Consider the following 21,061-nt stretch of genomic DNA (forward strand, 5'->3'; position numbering starts at 1 on the left):
TCTATTGGCTAGCCAGTAATTATAATGCGAGTTCTATGAGCGCAGTCATCAGTATGCTGCTGGTTAGGACACGATGTGATTCTCAACGGTCAGCGTCATTACTCAATACTGAGCTGTTTTTTGAGCAAATACCTAGCGATCTCACTCCGTCTGCAAGCGTTCCCACAACTAATCTCAAAGACTTCGACGTAGTTCAATTAAATTCAAAGTTGGCATGCATTGCAAGCATCAGTGCTATCAGTGATTCAGTTCTCTTTATAGCCAATCTATTTTTTAATAACAGTTCTGATGAAAACATTACAGTATTGATCTTTATTTATTGATCTAGCAGAGAGCATAGTTAAGGCTGACACAAATCAATCAAAATAAATTTAAAACGACGATAGAGTACAGCAGGACTTGAGGTTGAGCTCGGAGCTTAATTAGTGAAATGGTGAGAGGGAACCCAAAGCAATATCAGACAGTAATACAGTGGCTCAGCTGTGTTTGTGCGGGCCAGATTACGCATTTGTATTGTATTAAAGCTAGAAATCACCAGCCAAGGTTAATGAAAGGGCAACTTACTTTAGGCCACAATAATCCCCTAGAAAACCTCTCTGCACAACAAACTGATGCATCCCATAAAGCATGTGCTCAAAAGCTCAGACTGTACATTGGCCTGTGGCATGGGCAGCTAGCTTTCAAGAGAAATAAAAGGAGAGAGTGAGAGAAAAAGAGAGCATACTGTCCGTGTTGGGAGCGGCTGAAGTGTTATTTTAATCGGAGGAATGTAACCTGTGCCTGACATAAGACTAGGTATGTCTAGCTTTAAATCAAGTCAGAGAGCAAAAGGCCCAGAGAATACACACACAAGACAATGCACACACACACACACACACACACACACACACACACACACACACACACACACACACACACACACACACACACACAAAACATTAACTGGATTCTCTTTCGACTTTAGTGCAATAACAGTGCACACTGATTATTTCTGGATTTGGCACATTCGTGCATTCTAAAAGTGGCCATCAGAACACATTTTCCCCAAATTACTGAGACAACGTCCGATTTACAGAAGCAAATCCTTGTATTACAACATTTTTAAAGAACCTTCACATAGTTTTACTCCATTCAACTTTAATTCATAGTGACCACATCAATCTCTAAAAATATCAAACAACACAAAAAATCAACATAAAAGTAGCTAAGTCTTCTGAAGCCACACAATATCTTTGTGCGAGAAATAGACAAAAAAATAATTTTATTTACTGATAATTTTCCCCTCCAGTGAGCTATTTACTGAGAACCTGATCATTGAGTCAGTGGGCCCTATCTTGCACCCAGCGCAAATGACTTTGTATGCCGATTGCCGACGCATGTATCGTTCCTATTTTGCATCCGACGCACAGCGGACTTTGCCCTCCACAGGCGCACGTCGGTAAATTAGGGAATGAACTTGCGCTCCCAGGGGCGGTTCAGCGAAAAGAGGAGGCGTGTTCCGGCACAAACTTTCACTATTTTTGCTATTTTGCAGATTTAGAAAACAATTCCGCCACAGACCAGGAAAAACCTAGTCTAAAGTCAGTGGCGCATGTTATTCATATGGTATTTTAAGGGCGCATGCTTGGCCATAATGTCAAAATACACTTTGATTCTCTCATCTACACAGACGCAGCAGTTCATATTTTTGCAAACCATACATACTGTAATTACAAGGAAAAATATTACCACACGAGGGAAATCATTGAGGTGTCCATGAAGATGTGAAAAAATAGGTATAAATCTAGCTTACACATTTACCCAAATTATTCAGGCTAATTGTAGTAATGACGGATCAAACCTGTTTGATCAATAGTGGCAAGAGTGGGTTGTCCGTCAAGAACCAGGAAACAAAATTCTAAAGACTGCGAAATCACCAACCATCAAGTAAGTTGCGTTCGGCTGGCAAATCCGCCGTTATAATAGCAATCCGTCATGGAACAAGCGCGCCTGCTCTTAAAGGGAATGTGAGATGACGCTCTGAATGGTTTATTGCACGTTACGCCCAAACCACACCTATGAGTAATGTAGCTACTTCAGACCAATCAATTTACATCGTGATCCGCCCACAAAGTTACTTGTGTTTCGCGTTTGATACTTGCGTTTCAAATCGTTAAAATAGGGCCCAGTGAGTTAAAATATTCAACTTTATTTTTTAAAGAACCAGTTGTTATGGTTCAGAATTTGAACAGAAAAATTACTTCACAAATTGCACTGATTCTTCAAAGAACCAGTTGTAACAGCTCACAAATGGGACAGCAGTTCTCAAGTAACAGATCACTGGAAAGGTCATTTTAAGTAAATAGCAACTTAAATTGCAGGTCTGTTCCTTACATATGGACAACTTTTTGTTCATATTTGGAACTTAAAATAAATAAATTGTCACTATAAATTGTCATTGTATTGAATAAACTGACTGATCTCAGTCAAGTATGACGGCAGTGATAAGATGATTTAAATGCACAGAAATATTAATGAGTTTACAAGGACCTTCCCATTATAATTATGTAGAGCAACCATGGCATCTTAGTGGGCCAGCATTCCCTATGGGATACATAAATGTATCAGGCTAGCAAAACTCACCTACTTTTAACAAAACAGTTTACATGCAGATACAAATAACTCCAAGCATCCTTCATTACTATCAGCCGATGAATGGCTATGCCATCTGCAGCTTAATGGCTCAAATAACTTCTTCAACCCAGCGCTGACAGTTATTGTTCAAAGTACTGCCCATAGCCTTTACAAAGGACACAATTTCAGGACATTCTCACATTACTTTCCTCCTGACGAAACTCTAAAAGCATTTTCTGTGGAATTAGCTAAGGGACTTGAACTTGAACTTCTTTTTTAAACTAAGTGAAATATTTCTCTGCTGAACTAATGCTATAAAAACCATGGCCAATCACTGGCACACAAGAGTGTGAAGACCGGAATGTCACCATAACCATGTTTGACAACTCCTGACTCTCAACTTATTGGATGAGCTGAACCTCAAATCCACGTAGAACTTGTGAGCTGTCTGGTGAGCAGCAGATAAGCATGTAAGAGAGACAGCAGATCTGTCTGTACCCAACCTGTCTGCTGCTCTGGAAGAGTAATTACAGGAAGGCCTGTGGTAATTAGCCCACCTCTCACTGTGTTTGTCTGTTTTTAAGGCTGACAAAAAGAAAGAAAGAAAAAAAACCTGGAAGCTGACAAAGCCGCAGCCCAGTTTTACCATATGGGAGCGGATGGATAGTGTCGAACAGCATGTTGGGTTTACGTGGAACGGAGTCAAACGCGTAAGCTTAGCTACAGGGATCTCAAATATGAAGACGCCCCTCCTGATACCACCAGTCTAACAGACAAGACAGCCACAATCTGCATCCCTCGCTGTTTGTTGTCAAGAATGTTTGAAGCAGTTCTCTCTAGGTAGAGCTCAATGATGAGGATAAGGGCCAGTGTGAGAAAGTTTGGGGCCAGTTGACGGAACTGTCACTTGCCAATGCTTACGTTCCAACAATTATATATATTCGTGGATCATGTACATGAGTAGGTAAGCCTTATATGCCATAAAATGTTTAGCTACTGCTAGTGTAAATTGTTGTGTTTACAGTATATACTTAATCTATTATGTTTGATATATTGATATATCAGGAAATGTTTAATACACACACACTATATATATATATATGTGTGAGTGTGTGTGTGTGTGTGTGTGTGTGTGTGTGTGTGTGTGTGTGTGTGTGTGTGTGTGTGTGTGTGTGTGTGTGTGTGTGTGTGTGTGTGTGTGTGTGTGTGTGTGTATACATGTACATATAAAAATGCCAGAAAAGGACAAGATTGACCAACTGGGCCAGCAAAACAAACAAAACAAAAGATACACCCGAACAATATTTTTTTCCCCGGTGACATATCTATAAAGTATACAATAAAAAAAATTATAATCAAAATATCACCTTGAGTATCAGCCTGTTTGATATATCAGTCTATCACTAAAAAGCAATCCGTACTGTCAAGTCCTGCTATGCAAGATGTGTTGTTTGCTTCTTTTGTCTTGGAACCATTAAAGCTGTCAAAATAAACAAGAAAACTTTGATGGCTAGTTTGAAAGTAACTCTTCATAAATAGCTTGTGGACAGTCAGATAAAGAAGAGCGGTCTGTCACCATCGTAAGAGGTGTCTGCTGAACTCCTAAACGTACTGACTCAGAGGAAGATAATAATAAACACACGGCTTATTTCCAACAACAAAAGAACTCCTCCGTCGAAATGAAAGACTATGACAAATCGTTGTTCTAATGTTTCCTGTGTGGGTGTGCCGTATGTGAATGCGTCTGCGTGTGTGTGTGTGTGTCCCTGTTGGCTAAGCAGCAGGGTGACTACTCCCCCTGTCTTCCCACCATCTGCCCAAGAGAGAGCTCCTCCAGCACCCCTTCCACGATCAGCACTTTTCCAGGCTGAAGCCAAGAGAACGAGACATCCAGCTAACTCTGCAGGTCCTATTGCTCACCTGCGTCAACGAGAACACGGGTCTCACTGATGAGCAGTTAATCAAAGGAAATAAAGTTAGGATGCTAACTATTCTAAACTTCGAAAAGTTATGAAAGTCTCTGGCACGGGAAAAGGAGGTGTGCAATACAATACAATACTGTACCAAATTAATCAAAGCCGTGTGAATTTTAGCAACAACCCTAAAGATATAATGTGTGAACTTGCTATTCTTATCAACTGAATCAACATTTAAATTAACGCTAAAGATGTGCACTCTGAAATTCAGACTGCAATTAATTCGGCACACTTCAAAATATTAACCTATTAATCGAACTGATAATAACATGAAGAAAAGGGATCACTAGGGTTGGATCGATACCACAATTTTGGCTTCAGTACGATACCAGAATCGAATATCTTGGTATCGATACCATAGGTGATTAGGCAGCCAAAAAAGATAACTGAATTCAAAACAATTTTATTAAGAACACCGCATGAAACTCTGCAGTAACAAATTTGTTAAATGTTTTCAAGCATAAATATAGAAACAACAACTGGAACAACAGTGCTCCAGTGATACAATTAAAATATTTTTTTGTTATTGAACTATTATTGGAAAAAAACAACACATTTTACACAGAACAAGTGGCAAATCTATTGTTTTGCATTTACGCTTCAAGATCTGCACAGATCTATTTTGACATACAGAATAGTTAGTCTCGTCCATTGCTATGGTTATGACTGTCAGTCACAGGAGTTTCAGATTCAATCCGCCATTTAAATAAGGTCCAGAAACTTTGAAATGTGCAGTTAGCAGCATGACAAATGAATATAATATACAATGAGTGAGCAAAGAGCGCTCCCATTATAATCACTGAAGTTCAGTGCTGCCATCTTACTGACTTGTTACAATCAATGAATCTGACAACACTGCACAATGAATCTCTTATTGACATCATATTGTTTTTTTGTAAAATGAAAGGATTCGCGAACGTGCTTTGGCTGAACTCTAAACAAACTCCAGCGTTTTCAGCGGTTTTTAGTGGATTCAGAGCAACTTCAATGCATCTGATTGACCAACAGATAATATGTCCGTCGTCCGTGACTATAATGCTCAACACTGCAAAAACACGTTGTCAATAGAAACACTCTTCACAGAACGCTTACACAAATACAAACGGGAGCATAAACATTTGGTTCCTCGCGATATTCTCTTATTTTTTATATTAACAGCACAATTATCGTGTAGTGAGTCTTATCTGTTTGATCCATCTTGTTTCTCTGTTGTCAAATTTGCCGGTTTCACAATCTGTTTGGATAACATTGCCGCATAGAGGTGAACTTCGGAACAGCAGCGAATCAAGTACCAAAATGGTTGTAATCATGATTTGAAATATAACATATACCAGTATTTTTTCAGCACCAGCGCAACCCTAGGGTTCTCAAAAGATATATCTCAAATATCCATTCATGCTGCAACTAGTCATTCATGGTGGTCGTTCTCTCTCAAGTTTAGACTCAAAACCCCCATTTGCCCTTCACACACTCAAGGATGGTCAAACTCCCATTGAGCCAAGCAAGACTAATATAAGCCATTTGGGTGTTTAGAAAGGCTTACCCTTTTCAGCGCTCAAAGCCCCATTAGATAAAGAGGAGCAGGGCAGGCTAATTAGAGTCTGACCGTTTGGCCATTCTAGAGCAAAGATTCATTTGCACTGGTCTTACAATCGGCCTCTCTCTCTCTCTCTCTCTCTCTCTCTCTCTCTCTCTCTCTCTCTCTCTCTCTCTCTCTCTCTCTCTCTCTCTCTCTCTCTCTACCTAATAGAAAAATAAGCTACTTCACTCTGCATCGCTGGCAGTGACACCTGCGATGGAGGGGGTAATGGTGTTTAATGGCCTTTTAAATTTTTATTCAGTCTGAGAATCATAAAAGAGGAACCAGGCAGCCACTGGATCTCTTAATAATCCCAATGCTATGGCAACCAAAAGCAAGCTCAGCCGTCGGACATTAGGTTGCTCGCCAATCCACACCTGCTCTCGGTTCTCGTGATGGAAGAAATGTTGAGATATCGAGAAAGAGGCACGTTTCTATATTTCTGCAAGGTCACCAATGGCGTTTTAGTGATCCTAATAATAGACGTTTTAAAGTTTAAGTGCTGCCCGGGGGTCTTCTGCTTGTTCATTAGGAATCACGGCCTGCTTGGCCAACACAGCAAGGAATGGACATTAATAAGACAGAGGGAAAAAATAAAAGGACAAAGAGGGAGGAAAATTGAGGAAGAGTGTTTATGTTTTGGAAGGCTGCAACTGTGAGTTTGCACTCCCTGGTGAGAGAGACAAATCCAGATCTGATATGAGAGTTGTGGCTTTTACACATCTGAGACCTGGTGTATCAACCAAACCTATCTTTTATTTATTTACAGCAGCGCTGAGAGGGAGAGGGAGGGAGAGAGAGGGAGAGAGGGAGAGAGGGAGAGAGGGAGGGAGAGAGAGAGAGAGAGAGAGAGAGAGAGAGAGAGAGAGAGAGAGAGAGAGAGAGAGAGAGAGAGAGAGAGAGAGAGAGAGAGAGAGAGAGAGAGAGAGAGAGAGACACTAACACAAAAATGTACAGGACTGTACACATATTAAGATAGAAAAAATAGAAATCGACCAAAATGAAGTCTCAATCTCGAACTTCAAATAAAAAAATGGAATCGTCGATGCTGCCGCGCCCCCATGTCACGTTCGGTTCGGCTTGCCAAGCGAAAAACACGTGTTAAAGTGCTGTGAGTCAACGTCCTCTAACTTAGCTACAGCCAGTCAAAAGATAGCATGGCAAGTGCAGATGCAGGAGACCCAACGACAGAACTTGAACGCCCTCCTCTTTCACTGAAGTCACCGGTGTGAAAGTATTTTGGATTTCCAGTGAGTTCGTGCTTCAAAAAAGCCACAGTTTGCAAGCTCTGCTATGTGCGTGTACCATATTCTTCCACTGACAGCACGACTAAAGCCTTGTTTATACTTTCGTGAGTCTCCGCAGACTGCGCGCACACCTCCCCAAACGGACGAGGCGTTAAATACTCCCCGTTGTATTGTACTATTCTGTGAAACGACATTGTGACTGAAGATTTAAGTTATTGTTACATTATGTTGTTAATAAATGTTTTAAATTTGACAATGTAGGGTGGTACATTGCGAACAAAGGTCAGATATTATAATGCATAAAAGTGTAGTCTAAAAATGGCATAGCAACCTGTGCTTTAAAAAAATAAATGTAAAAATCGAATCGAACTGTGACCTTAGAATCGACAATTTAATCGAATCGAGAATTTGGAGAATCGTGACACCCCTAACACACACACATATATATATATATATATATATTAATATATAATAACAAACACAGAGGACACAAATACACACCTGGAAGATTTTGGTGAGAATATCGGCAAGTGTTGTACTTGTTTATCCATTACATCAGTGATTCCCAACCAGCATCTGTACACCGGAGAGTCCTTAAGCAGGTTTCACAGGGTTCTTGGAAAGACTTTTTTAAACCTAAAAAAAGACAACAACAACTTAATAGTACAAAACAATTAATTATTTCAATAGATTAACTAATAATGATATCTTCTGTTACTTTCTATGAAAATAAAACAAAATACTGTGTACTGTAATGTATTCAAATTCTATAAATGTGGATTACATTCATAGAGCTCTAATTTACAGCAAACATTGTGTTTTAGGAATCCAGATCACATAAATAAGTTACACAGCAAATATTCATATACACTACGGTTCCAAAGGTTTGGATCTGTACGAATTTTTTTTGTATATATGTTTTTGAAAGGCGTCTCTTATTACCAATGGAAATGCAAGAACTGAGAAAAAAACTGTTTGAAATATCCATTTTTTCAGTGGTGACTATAAATAATATAAATGACAATGCTAAATGATATTAGTTAACATTTCTGTATTTCATATGATTATGCTATCAGCCACATGAGTGTATATGCAGCTCCCTCCGTTTAACACATTTAAATGAATTCTGCATTATGGGTGGGTGATATACCAGTAGACACAATTAACTGGTAGAAATTTGTCAACCTGTACAGATTTTGGACTATTGCTGCACTCACGCCATGTCATAATTACCGTAGGCTCGATATGACAACACGTCATTGTTTCTATTCGGAACTGTTCATATACTCGGACAGGGAATAATGTGTTTCTATGGCGACACAATCAACACCTAAATGAATCTCCAGTGGTCAGGTGGTACAGCGGTCACGTAGTACAAGTAGGAGCTCTCAGAAAAGTCCCATCTTACAAGTTGTAATGACGTTATTTATCGCGGTTACGCTTACGTGACCTTGTTGTGTTGCACAAGAAGCTTATCATCAGTTTTTAAGCATTGACTTTTAAAAACAAGTGATTTGAAACTGTTGAAGCACAAGTAAGCAGCGAAAGACAACTAATTTCGCTATATGAGAATGCTGTCAGAGAGATGGTTTCTGAGCGCATTTGAAGCCACTGCTCATAGAGCACGTGAGTACTGAACTAAATTCGTTTTGCCACCTAAATGGACTTCAACAGTTAAATACACTAAAGTGTCAAAATGACTGTTTTTTCAAGTAAACAGTCACTTGTCTTAAATTAATTTAAACAGTTGAGAAAGAAAATGCACAAGTATATTGGATCCGTGCAGTCGGTCTTAAAGTGACAGCATCCAAAAATACCTGCTGTCGTCTGTGTCATTAATGTTAATCAACACTGCTCTTAACTGAATCACTTTTGTAACTTTAATAACAATACATTTATATTTAATTGACACAGTGAAGGCTATAAAAAAGTATAATTTAATTACTTTCTAAGGTCTATTTCTATGATCTATAGTAATTTGTTTTCGTATATGCCTGTAATTAGTTTCTTTGTACTTTCTTTATCACCAGTTACTTGTCTTCAGTAAGCTTGAGAGGTTTTTTGTATTTTTGTAATTGAAACTACATAATTCCTGTGAACATTTTCAATATCATCAAAAATGTTGATATCATAAAAACCTTATTTAAAGCAAAAATAACTATACCGTGATACATAAAATAAAATGACTCATATCATGATATTGTGGTAATATCTCCCATATCCCCTTCTGCATAATCCCCCCTCCCCCCGCCCTCTCCCAAAATCAGTGCAGAAACTGCGCAAAAAGACACGCAGGTATATGGGTGAACATAAATTTTAAAAAAGATTAGGAAACACTACATTAGAAGACTAGTTTTCAGTGAAAATGTTTGAAAAAGTCTGCTCTTGCTACGATTGGTGGGAGGTAGTCATGATTACATGAAGCAAGACAAAGTTAATGAAACAAATGGGATTTTTGAGACCGTCAGCAGTCCTAGTCAGTCAAGGTCCAGCAGTCAATTTTACAGTGGTCTCCTGTCCAGCGTCAGCTGAGTAAACGCAGTGCTTTGTCGTTTAAATGTCAGTGATAGACATCAAACCCAGTTCTTTCTCAAACTCCATCTGCTTCATACAGATGTCTCAATCAAGCCAGCAGCTGCGTGGTGTCTTACTGTCAGAGAGGGCCAGGGCTACACTTATACACGCTTCTGTTTAGACACAGGAAACGTACCTGCCATACACCACATGCTACCTGACCTGCCCGTCTGCTGCCTGTCATTCAGCCCTCGTATGGACCCTCAACACACTAACGCAAGCCTCCACACCCTTACACACATACACATCAAACTCCTCCTCTAACACTTGTAATGCCTTCTGTCTTGACAAAAATGTTTCAATTGTTTAGAAAAAAGGCCATAGGCAAAGACATTTCAGTGTTATCAATTAAACACATGTACCATCACATCAGAGACAAAATAATGGTTTGTTGTGACATTTTGCAGATGGTGTTGTGCTATGTGCTTATCACGAAACAGGTGATCACTTCTATGATTTAAGTTACGTTTAAACAAGAATCGTTATGGCAAAAACTGTAAAACACCCTGATATTACTTCCAACAAACACTTCATAACTGGATCTTGTTATCCTGACACTTCTTTGTGGATATAAGAGAACCGGGCAGAACAAATATGCAAAAAAAGAAAGTGTAAAATCAAGTCACACTTTCTGAAAGAATGAACAGCAACACACCCAACATTCAGAAAACATACACAATACAGTAAATATTAAATTAAAATAATTTCTTAAAGCACTTCTTGCGAACGATTAACCAGTGCAAAGAAATGTGGGCGAGTCTTTTGTGGCACTATCAAATTGAATTTCTTTAATTTAATTTTCAATAAAAAGCCATCATTGACAGCAATAGCACAGGCTGATGTTAACCAAAAAACAACTAATTTAGATAAAACTACTATTTTGTCTGAATCGCATCCGATCTCACTTTATTCTGGTAAGTAACATCCACTTTGCACAATTTGCGTGCAGCTAAGCTGCAAATGCTTTGACAGTACAAATGTAAAGTTGTGTCATGGCACACTACAATATAATAGAGAGAGAGACACTCGACCTTCTGGTGACACCATTCTTCAGTCTCTCAGGGCACGGTTGGACACTGGCTCCTTGTACAGATACACATAACAGGGCCAAACAGATGCTATTTCAGCCCAGAGGACAACACAAACACACTGACAACATACAAATGACCTGCACTCATTTAACTGTGGGTATGCACTTGAAAAGCAGCATATGCACTGCAAGACCAGAGCATATTATAAACACAATTTATTAGCATGAACACGCTCAACAAAAAAATGTAGTGGATAAAAAAAAAGCACTACTCGGATGAGACTAGTTTTCATGGAGGAAGTTAGAGACATTTGTGTTTCACAGGCTTAAGCCCTATTCGGACGGGACTAGTTTCCCTGGAGTTTGTGTTTCACAGGCGTACTTTGTGAATTGAATCCTGTCCAAATCTGCCATGTCTGTGTTTTTCTCACACAACCTCAGTAAAAATTCCAGAGCAAATTACCTACTGTTTTTCGGCTAACTCAATGGTCCGCTGAGACATCTAATCCCGTGTGAATGTGAATGACTATGAATGCTGATGTTGTATTATCCTAACGCTTCTCATGTGTTTTTGACTACCTGAGCTATACCGTGCGTGCACCAATCTTTCATGTGCTTTCATTTAATTTCAATATGGTATCTGATGAAAAAGTTAAATTATAAATGTAATAAATAAAGCTAAATCGCAGGAACTGCGAAGACTGCCCAGGTTAATAACAGTGTCAGGTAAGATACTTGTCTAGATGTCTCTTGTGGCAAGCAGGGCGGGGCCGAGAGCCGTGAGAACGGTGCGAGGTCGGTGGCACAATTGCTAATGAGACAATGCACAATTGCGCGCCACATCGTTCGCGAGTGTCTCACGGAGGAGCTCCGGACTGATAAAAGGAGGAGTGACGACAGTGAAGGATGAGAGAGCACCAGGCCTGGATTTTACGTTATGCTTTGTTTATGTGTGTGCGCCAGTCGTCCGTGAGGGGCTGCCGCTTTACTTTTATTTGCGTTTATTTTATAATTAAAATGTTTGAACGCTAGCCGGTTCCCACCTCCTTCTTTCCTGACTAACCTTGCTACATCTCTGCTCACTCATGTGGTTTATTATAAACAGCCACAAATATCTATAAACGCATGTGAAATTTGTTCAAATAGAATTTTTATAATACATTTAAGTTATATCAGTAAATAATTAATTAAAAAAAATAAAAAAAACATTTACGTCATATGTGATGCAAACACACCCCATTACCTTCTGTAATAACCGTGTCAAGAAAACACACTCCCACTTCTGTATTCTGTAATAAACACAGAGATTTATAGATAGTCCCGTCAGAATCGGTCCATGAAATCACAGACGTCGGGTGATAAGATTTGCAACTGAAACGTTGTTTAGAAAACTGTCCTATCCAAATAGGGCTTAAGTGACAACATAGTTATCAGTGGAATGTGGTGGCAAAGTCTTTGTCCATTCAAGCCACTAATTTTGCTTTGGAAGCACTGCTTCCTGTCATGTTACGGTACCTTTTGCCTGCATTTTCACCTCTATCCAACTCTAATTCATCATGTTATATACTGTAAGGCTTCAATGAGAACATGTTCAAATCAAAGGAGGCATAAAAAGACTCTACAGCTGACAGAGTTACTTTATATGAAAGATATATGATCTTGTATAATGCAAATTAATGTGTTATTGTTCATTTTTGCACTGACGATGATCCCTTGCCTCTTTAAAGAAAACACACCAAGTACATACACTCACCGCCCACTTTATCAGCTACACCTGTTCAACTGCTTATAAACACAAATGTCTAATCAGCCAATTAAATGGCAGCAATGTATTTAGGCATGTGCCCTGTAATATTTATAAATATGAAATATGTTGTTGGAACTCTTATTTAAATGAGTAATGTTTTTTAAAATGTAATTTATTCTTGTAATGGCAAAGCTGAATTTCAGCAGACATATACTCCAGTCTTCAGTGTCACATGATCCTTCAGAAATCACTCTAATATGCTGATTTGGTGCATGTAACATGTCTTATTATTATCAGTTGAAATCAGTGCTGCTTAATATTTTTGTGGAAACCATTATATAGTGCATTATTTTGATGAACGGACAGTTTAAAATAACAACATTTAATAAAAACAGCATTTTTTTTTTTTTGGTAACATTAACTTTATAATAGTATTCCCTTTTTTGATCAGTTTTGTGCACCCTTGCTGAATAAAAGTATTATTATTATTATTTTTTTATATTACAGACCCCAAACTTTTGAACAGTATTGCATTCATAACAATACACAGTACACACAGTTTCACCAGCACACTGTACAAACTGTACATACTGACAGACAGGGATCTAGTTGTGTTCCATAAAGCCTGGCTTTTTTTCAGGTTGATTAAAGATCCCGTGTTGATTTCCTTCAGAGTCACACTGAATACAGCGGACACGAAGCCGAGCCAGCAGCTCATCAAACGCGCCACACGATACCCACATTAAAGGTAATGTTTCTGCCACTCCATCTCGCATTGTTTTATTTTGCTCTCTGGCTTTAATGAATGTGACAGAATTACGCCGCTTTAAAACCGTCTGCTTTATTGTTCTATTTGTTTATCTATTTCTTATTTCCTCTTCTTTTCCCAGCTCTCATCTGTCATTCTTCGGTGCTTTCATTTTATTGGCCGCTCCGCAGAGCGGTACTGTTGATCGCTGCCCATTTTCGGATTAGGAGATTAAGTTATTCATCACTCACCGCGCTCCCTGCTGCGCCACTGCTATCAGGACACCGCCAAATCACAACATCTCAGCCAGCCATTTCAAAATAATTGAATGCACAATAATTTCCCTATTAATACATTTCTCATATTAGAGATTATGCATGAAACATCCACATTATCTGTGGCAGTGTTTTCCTTCTCTCTCTCTTTTTTCCCTGTGTGCATGTGTTAATGTCTTGCTCATCTCCAGTAAATCTAATAGACAGGATTGAATAGCTCATGCCGGGATGAAGGGATAGGTTACAGATAGCCTCCTCTTTTTTATTTATTCTTTTTTTTTGCCTCTCCCTCCCTTCTCCTTCTCTGGTGGAAGATGCAGAAGAAAATTAAAGAAAATCGATCATTTTCGACTAGGGTGGTGGGGACGAGCTGTGACGGTTGCTACGCCAACAGTAACTCAGCCTCTCACAGCTGTCTCGGAGAAGTTGTTTTGTTTAGGTATTGTAGTTGCTCACATTTTTGCACTAGACACACCAAAGACTCACACCAACAAAAGGCATATCAATGGATGCGTCATATATGCACGTATTAGCATGAGAACAGATCATTAAATCCACTGTAGGCAGCCAACCAAAACGCCTCGGCACAGCGGCCATTATGTCGTCATCATACTTCAGTGAATCGTGTTTTGCTTTGTACTAAAAATAATCCTCTCTTCCACAGCAAGGACAGAGGTGGACTCACAACAGAGCTGGTCACAGTTAGAGATCCTCTTCAAACATCAAAGTGTGTTAATCACTTGTGTTAAATGTGCTCAAGCCTGGATATGGGGTGGGATTGAGGCTATACTGTACACTGCACAGGCCATATAAGATCTATTACAGCAGGTAAATGCGTCTAAACAGCAGAAAGAGTGAAGGCGAAACATAGGAAATGAACACAGACTGCATGTCCTCTATAAAATAGGTCTAAATGGTCACAGCTCAGGTTAAATCTCTCTCTCTCTCTCCCTCTCTCTCTCTCATATTAATCAAAGACTGACATGTTTGGCTTGTCAAAATGTTTTACATTCAGCTGTTGACTTTTGAAAATCAGGTTTTGATTTTTACCAGGAAAGGAGTGGTTTTGATGCACGAAGTTGTGTGAAAAATCACGTTTTAAACCTGTTGTTCCATTATAACCCCTTAGCAGATCTGACTATCTACCCATTTATCTGTCTATCCACCTGTGTCTGTCTGTCAAAAAAAGTTACCAGTAATCATATAGCCTAATCACGTGGATGTTTTCAGAAATTATTGTAACCTCAGTTCATTATAATAAACTATATATTTTCAAGTATAGTGCATTAAAAAGATTATCAGCCAAGTATCAATCAAGTATTATAAGTATCATAATGTATAACAAGTAATTACACTGACAGCAGGGTCTAAAAGTTAACTTTACACATATGATGAAACATTAAATAAAACGTGTATTTATGAAAATAAAATATAACACGCAATGCTAATCTTTAGGAATTGAATGATTCTTGTTCAGCTGACTAATGACTTAGGCTAATGATTACAATAGCTTAAAAATTACACTGATGATTTTTTTGTACTTTTGAGGAAGCACATGTAAATGCAGTACCACAGCAACAAATGTCAGTTAAAAATAGTATTAACAATGCAACCTGTTCTAAACAAAAAATGGTTCTCGATTGGCAAACCTAGAAAACAATAAGCATGATAAAGTGAATAGTTGAAGCATTCAAAACCTCTGTATTATACATTGTATATATAAAAAAGTGTTTTACAGAGAGTATACTGAACATGTTGCTGACTTGATTTGATTAATAGTAACACCATAAACACAGACACATGATTTCACAGCGGGCAGAGAAATTAATAAATAAATAAATAAATATCTGTGAGCGAAAGTGTGTTTGTGTGAGCTACCCAGTTCCCGTCTCAAATGAACATGTGCTCTCTCTGCACAGATGACACTCAAAATGCATTATAACCATTAATGAAAAAGTTAATGGGCCATTTTCTTACATATCAATTTACATTTTACAATTTGGGTACACAAATGATGTCTGCTACGGCGGGTCCTTAATATTTTGCTCAAGGAAACAGTTCTAATGTGTTTTGTGGACATCAAATGTAGTGAATAATGATGCGTCCATCGCATGCAAATAAGATGACAGTTGGAATGGGCTGATCAACAGTGCTCGCATAAAGAGGTTACAGACTGCCATGTACTGCGCTCAGTTTCAAAAATGTCATATCGCAGTGTGTCCATGTTTGCAAGCAAATACACAAACCAATGCGCTCAATTATGATCAGCTCCCTTGTGTGCAAGTGCAACTAGCAAATTATCTATCACAAAGTATCCCAATTTTCACACTCTGCTGTGAAAACATGCAAGCGAAAATAAGCCTTATATGCACAGTGTAATACATAGACCTTAGTCAGGGAAGTGGCATATTTAATTTGTTAAATGAACAAAAACAAGGCTGTGAAGGATAGAAGTAGGCCTAAACTTAACAACAATCTGATTTGTTCAGTTGATTGGTAAAAAAACCAAGAAACATCAAGAAAAAAAATATATACATTCTAAACATTTTTCTGATGCAAGACTTTTATTTTGTTAGCTGTTGATTCTTCTGTCAGACGCAGTTTAAGTAAAGAGTGCCTGAGAAAAATGTGTTGTCCCGATTCAGCATTTGCGGTCGGGTGGCATGTTGTCAGGCTATATTATGTCAGTGTCCTTATTCTATCGTTATTTATGTAGCTTGCTACGGAATAAAACAATTCTCACCTATGAAAGACGAACTTTCCTGTCCTGTCAGACATTAGAGACTGTGCTCGTAGCGTGTGCTCTTCAATTGCAAGCGCAAATGCGGCGGCGTGTTGTGATGAGTGAGTGAAGGAGTCAAAACAGGAGTCAGGAGTCAAAATCCCTCCGTCACATATACAAACGAAAATCTGAACGAGACGCGGTTCTGATGCCTGTACCGACCTGATGCCTGTACCGACCTGTGATGGGCAACATCATGACTATGAGAAGAAAAAACAGGTGTGCGTGAGCATTCTGTCCTTTTTAGGGTCTCATCTTCATGTTTTTGGTGCGTGTCACAATCATAATTCATTAAGAACCGCATCAGAGTTTGTTTGGAAGCTGACAGAGACGCATCTTTTTAGCGATCTCAGTCGGCTTGTTTGGTGCGCATCAGGGTTCGGATGACAGCGTTCACACTCAGGCTCAAATGAATCGCACCAGAGTTCGTTTTAATCGAACAACGTCAAAGTCCGGTTTAGCAGTAGAATAACCCATCAGACAAGTGTTATTTTAATAAACTTATGATGTACTTACAAATTTTCCAATGCCTCGTTTTATGAGTACAGAACATATATGCACTAATATAGAACTTTGGTACCATTATGGACATTATTAGTGGGGTAATTTACGAGAAACATGGGCTCGAGGTCATGGGCTCGTTTGGCTCGAGGTCATGGTGCAAAGGACCCTAGGTTGATTTTACTCCGGACCATCCCTTTAATAGCCTTACATTATAGGCCTACTGTTTATCATTAGACATTACTGTTCGGTATTAGACATATTCTTACAATTTATGTTGTGTAAAGTGGGACGGTGTGTAAACAATTCCTAAAAAGTGTGTTGTGGATTAATGACATGGGAAATTGTGGGTCACCAAACCAGTTAAGAACCACTGATCTAGGACCTTTATACAGTGCGTGTCATTGAAAAGATTGTACGTCTATCCCTTGTTTTCATCTGCATTAAATTAAATATGCCATCCAACCTGACTAAGGTCTATTAACACGTTAAACCAACTGTATGTAATTTTTTTACCTTGAAATATCAGTTTCATAATCATTCTGATGGTACACTGACTTCTAATAAGGCGAATGGCTTCGGTTTCTTTCCCAAGCTCCCCTATTATATGCAATCTGTCCTATGGTGTCGCCAACATTTGATTACACACACACACACATTCAAACGCTTAGCACACAATGTTTACGTGAAAACGTTCGCTGTATTACTGCTCACCTTATCAGTCTGCATAGTTCTACTTGGCTTTTGAAAGCTTGTCAACAAACACACATGAACAGCTTTCCAGAGGAGGACAACACAACTTCCTTACTTGAGTGAAAGTACAGATACTACTGGTCAAATATTACTCAGTTACAAGTAAAATATGTAAAGACCGATTTTTTTCGTGAGTAAAAGTACAGAAGTACTTGTTTTAAAAGTATTTAAGTATCAAAAGTAAAAAGTAATACATTGTTTTATTAGTGTTGTATGTAATACTTACAGTACTTTATGCCTCTGTATATAATCCTTGCCACCTATCCTCATATTAATATAAAATGTATTTATAGAACACAGTTCCAGTAGAGGAATTGAATGTAAGATTGAATTGAATAAGTGCACTCAAGAACATCCACAATTTTTTCGGACACCCACATTTACTTAGATTTTACACATTTTAACTAATTTTATTTAAATTAAAATTTTACACAGAAATAGTGCCCTATTTAACGTTTCTTGGCTTTTTTTTATGTTAGCCTTACTGTTATCTATAAGCTAGTGTGCTCCAAAACAATGACAAAATTTGCATTTAGAAGACCAAACCCAACGTTGAAAATGAAAATCAGGTTGATGTCAGAATCCAACGCCAGATTGACATTAATCTCCAACGTTGGACCGACGTTGTATTGTGGTTGAAAATGAAAATCGGGTTGATGTCAAAAACCAACATCAGTCGGGTTCTGACGTCAACCTGACTTTCATTTCCAACCCAAATGCAACCCCTGCAACCAAAATCATCCCCTGACTGGTTACTAATTTCTTTACTCAAGGACCTTGACAGTATAGTAGTGGAGTAAAAAGTACGATATTGGCCTTTCAGTTAAAGTAAAAAGTTTCCAGAAAAAGTAATACTCAAGTAAAGTACAGATACTCAAAGCGTACTTAAGTACAGTACTCAAGTAAATGTACTTTGTTACGGTCCACTTCTGCAGCTATCCACTGTAATTACGACAGTGGTATATTCACGAAAGTCAATTTCACTTACTTCACTGTAGGGGCTCCAAAATCGAGAGATAATTTTTTTTAGTTTCGTTAGTTTTCAAGGCAACATTGCGTGGTCAAAAAAAAAAGTTGCTGTTTGGATTTAAATAGGCAAATCCATAAGAGAATGTGACTGGATCATTATTGCAGTGATTATTATGTTTCTAGCATGCTATACATTTGGCAACAATTCCTTTAAACCTAATTGATGGAGTGTGCAGCTTTTCAATTCCTAAACAAACTATCATGGCCATATTCCAAGATGACAATGTTAACGACAGGCTCAAATTGTGAAAGAATGGTCGGGAGGGAGCATGAAGAATCATTTTTCACACATGAATTGGCACCTCTGGGTCCAGACCTTAAATTCATTTAAATTATTTGGGATGTGCTGGAGTAGACTTAACAGAGTGCTTGACTCTTGCTATACTGGCGCATCTCTTGATAAAAAAAATTATATCACAACATTTATTTCCATCAAGAGGTGCATACATTTTTGGTCTGTGTCTGAATGTTGGCTACTTTTTTTTTTTTTTTTTTTTTTTGTGGCCAGGCAGAGTGCCTACTTTTCAAGTTTACATGCAAGTCTTTCAGAAAATCATTGTGTCTCACACAGCCAAATGTAAGTAACGTGCAGGATTTATATTATTCACATTTACTCAAGGAATTCTGGTATGACACACTCGCCACATTTTATTTATTTATTTATTTTTATTTATTCATGCAATAAAAGTAATCGGGGTCCTATGTTGTTTTGGATCCCAATGACTTTGAATGGACAAAAACAGCCAGCGATACTATATTTACCGATACCTCAAAAAATTCAGCAATATACGATTACGATTTGATCGGCTATATCAATTGATTTATCATATTTAGATGATATGTGCCAAGTTTACACAACCAGTTACATTTTAATAACTCACAAATGCAACCAAAATATATAACATGAACGTTTAATTAAACTCTTTAAAAACTGCACACCCTCTCCCAATTGGGACATTTACAACATAAGAGTTCATTTGCCAAAACAGATCACTTCAAAACAAAATCATGTTTTTTTTTTATTGTGCATTCCAAGTAATATCAATCAAACTGCAGCTGGGTTGTTTTGATTAAGTAATAATAACAAAAAAATATATATACAGGTAACTTACAAAACTAAAGTTTATTGAAAGTATTTCAATTTTTGGTAAAAGCAAATAACTCCATATTCATGTTTTCAGAGTTAAACAAAACCAATTAAATGCTTTGATATATAATAAAACAGTCGGTTGATTTTTGTAACGTTAATCTCCTCAGCTGACATACGCCTGACAAACTTTATTGTTGTAATTAGGCCTACATGCAATACAGGGAGCTTTTCCCTCTCCACTGTAACATGCTGCTTTATCAAGGTTATAACCCCGAAGAAGATATCACGGGTTCATCAAGTTCGTTTAAATGATCCATCCTCGATCCCTTTTAGTCAGCTTTGACGTAACTCCTCTCAGCTAGCGTGTCTTTTCGAAGTGACTAGCAGCCTTGTCACCTGACCTGAATACTTCACGCTGATTCGCTAAAACTGACTTATCAGGTTGTGTTCACAAACAGGAAGGGTGCTTGTCAGTTTCTGTTGAAAACATGAACTTGCGATGCCTTGACAGTGGACAATACCAGCTTTTGTGACAAAACATGTTTAGGGTTCAGTCAATCTTGCCAGGCGTCTATTTCAGCTGAGAAAATTAACCTTTTAAAGACAGGGTTAGACACAACGGCAGACAGTATGGGGAGTAAATGAAAATGCGCGCTTTGGCAGAAATGCGAAAATAGATGTTGCATGAGGACGTGAAGAGTGTCAAAATAAAGGTACCTCCTATCGATATTTTACGTGTAGCATCGATGTATCGTATTGTTAGAGGTTTGATCGATGCATCGATCCATGTCATATCGATGACAGATATGACATTTTTGTGGGAACTATCTCTTTAAAAAACAGTGTAGTTTTAATGTATTAGCCACTGGATATCGGCTGCTTACTAAATAAGATGCAGGTTTACGCACTGGTATATAAAACCACATAATGTTATTGCTTATATGTATGTATATTCACAGCAGTCATTAAATGCAGTACGCTTGTATGGGATCTACTGGGGGATCTGCTTTCCGTTCTCCTCCCAACACATTCCAACACGCTGAGCTTTTCTCAACTTTACGGAAAATAATCATTTTCACCGTAGGGCGTCGTTCTCTGCGCGATGGTAACGCTCGCA

The 21,061-nt window shown here is 38.3% G+C and overlaps 1 long non-coding RNA gene across 2 annotated transcripts in view; it reads right to left on the bottom strand.

Moving 5' to 3' along the window:
- Positions 1-21,061, bottom strand: part of LOC307009947 — a 129,230-nt gene that overhangs the window by 33,145 nt on the left and 75,024 nt on the right. Inside the window, exon 4 of one of the 2 annotated variants that reach the window (XR_013800132.1) lies at positions 7,898-8,051. This is a non-coding gene — a long non-coding RNA (uncharacterized lncRNA). The remainder of the gene's footprint in view (positions 1-7,897; positions 8,052-21,061) is intronic. The other variant, XR_013800133.1, reaches the window with a different exon arrangement.

This window comes from Phoxinus phoxinus (assembly GCF_949152265.1).
Source record: "Phoxinus phoxinus genome assembly, chromosome: 14".
In the NCBI taxonomy this organism is placed as follows: domain Eukaryota; kingdom Metazoa; phylum Chordata; class Actinopteri; order Cypriniformes; family Leuciscidae; genus Phoxinus; species Phoxinus phoxinus.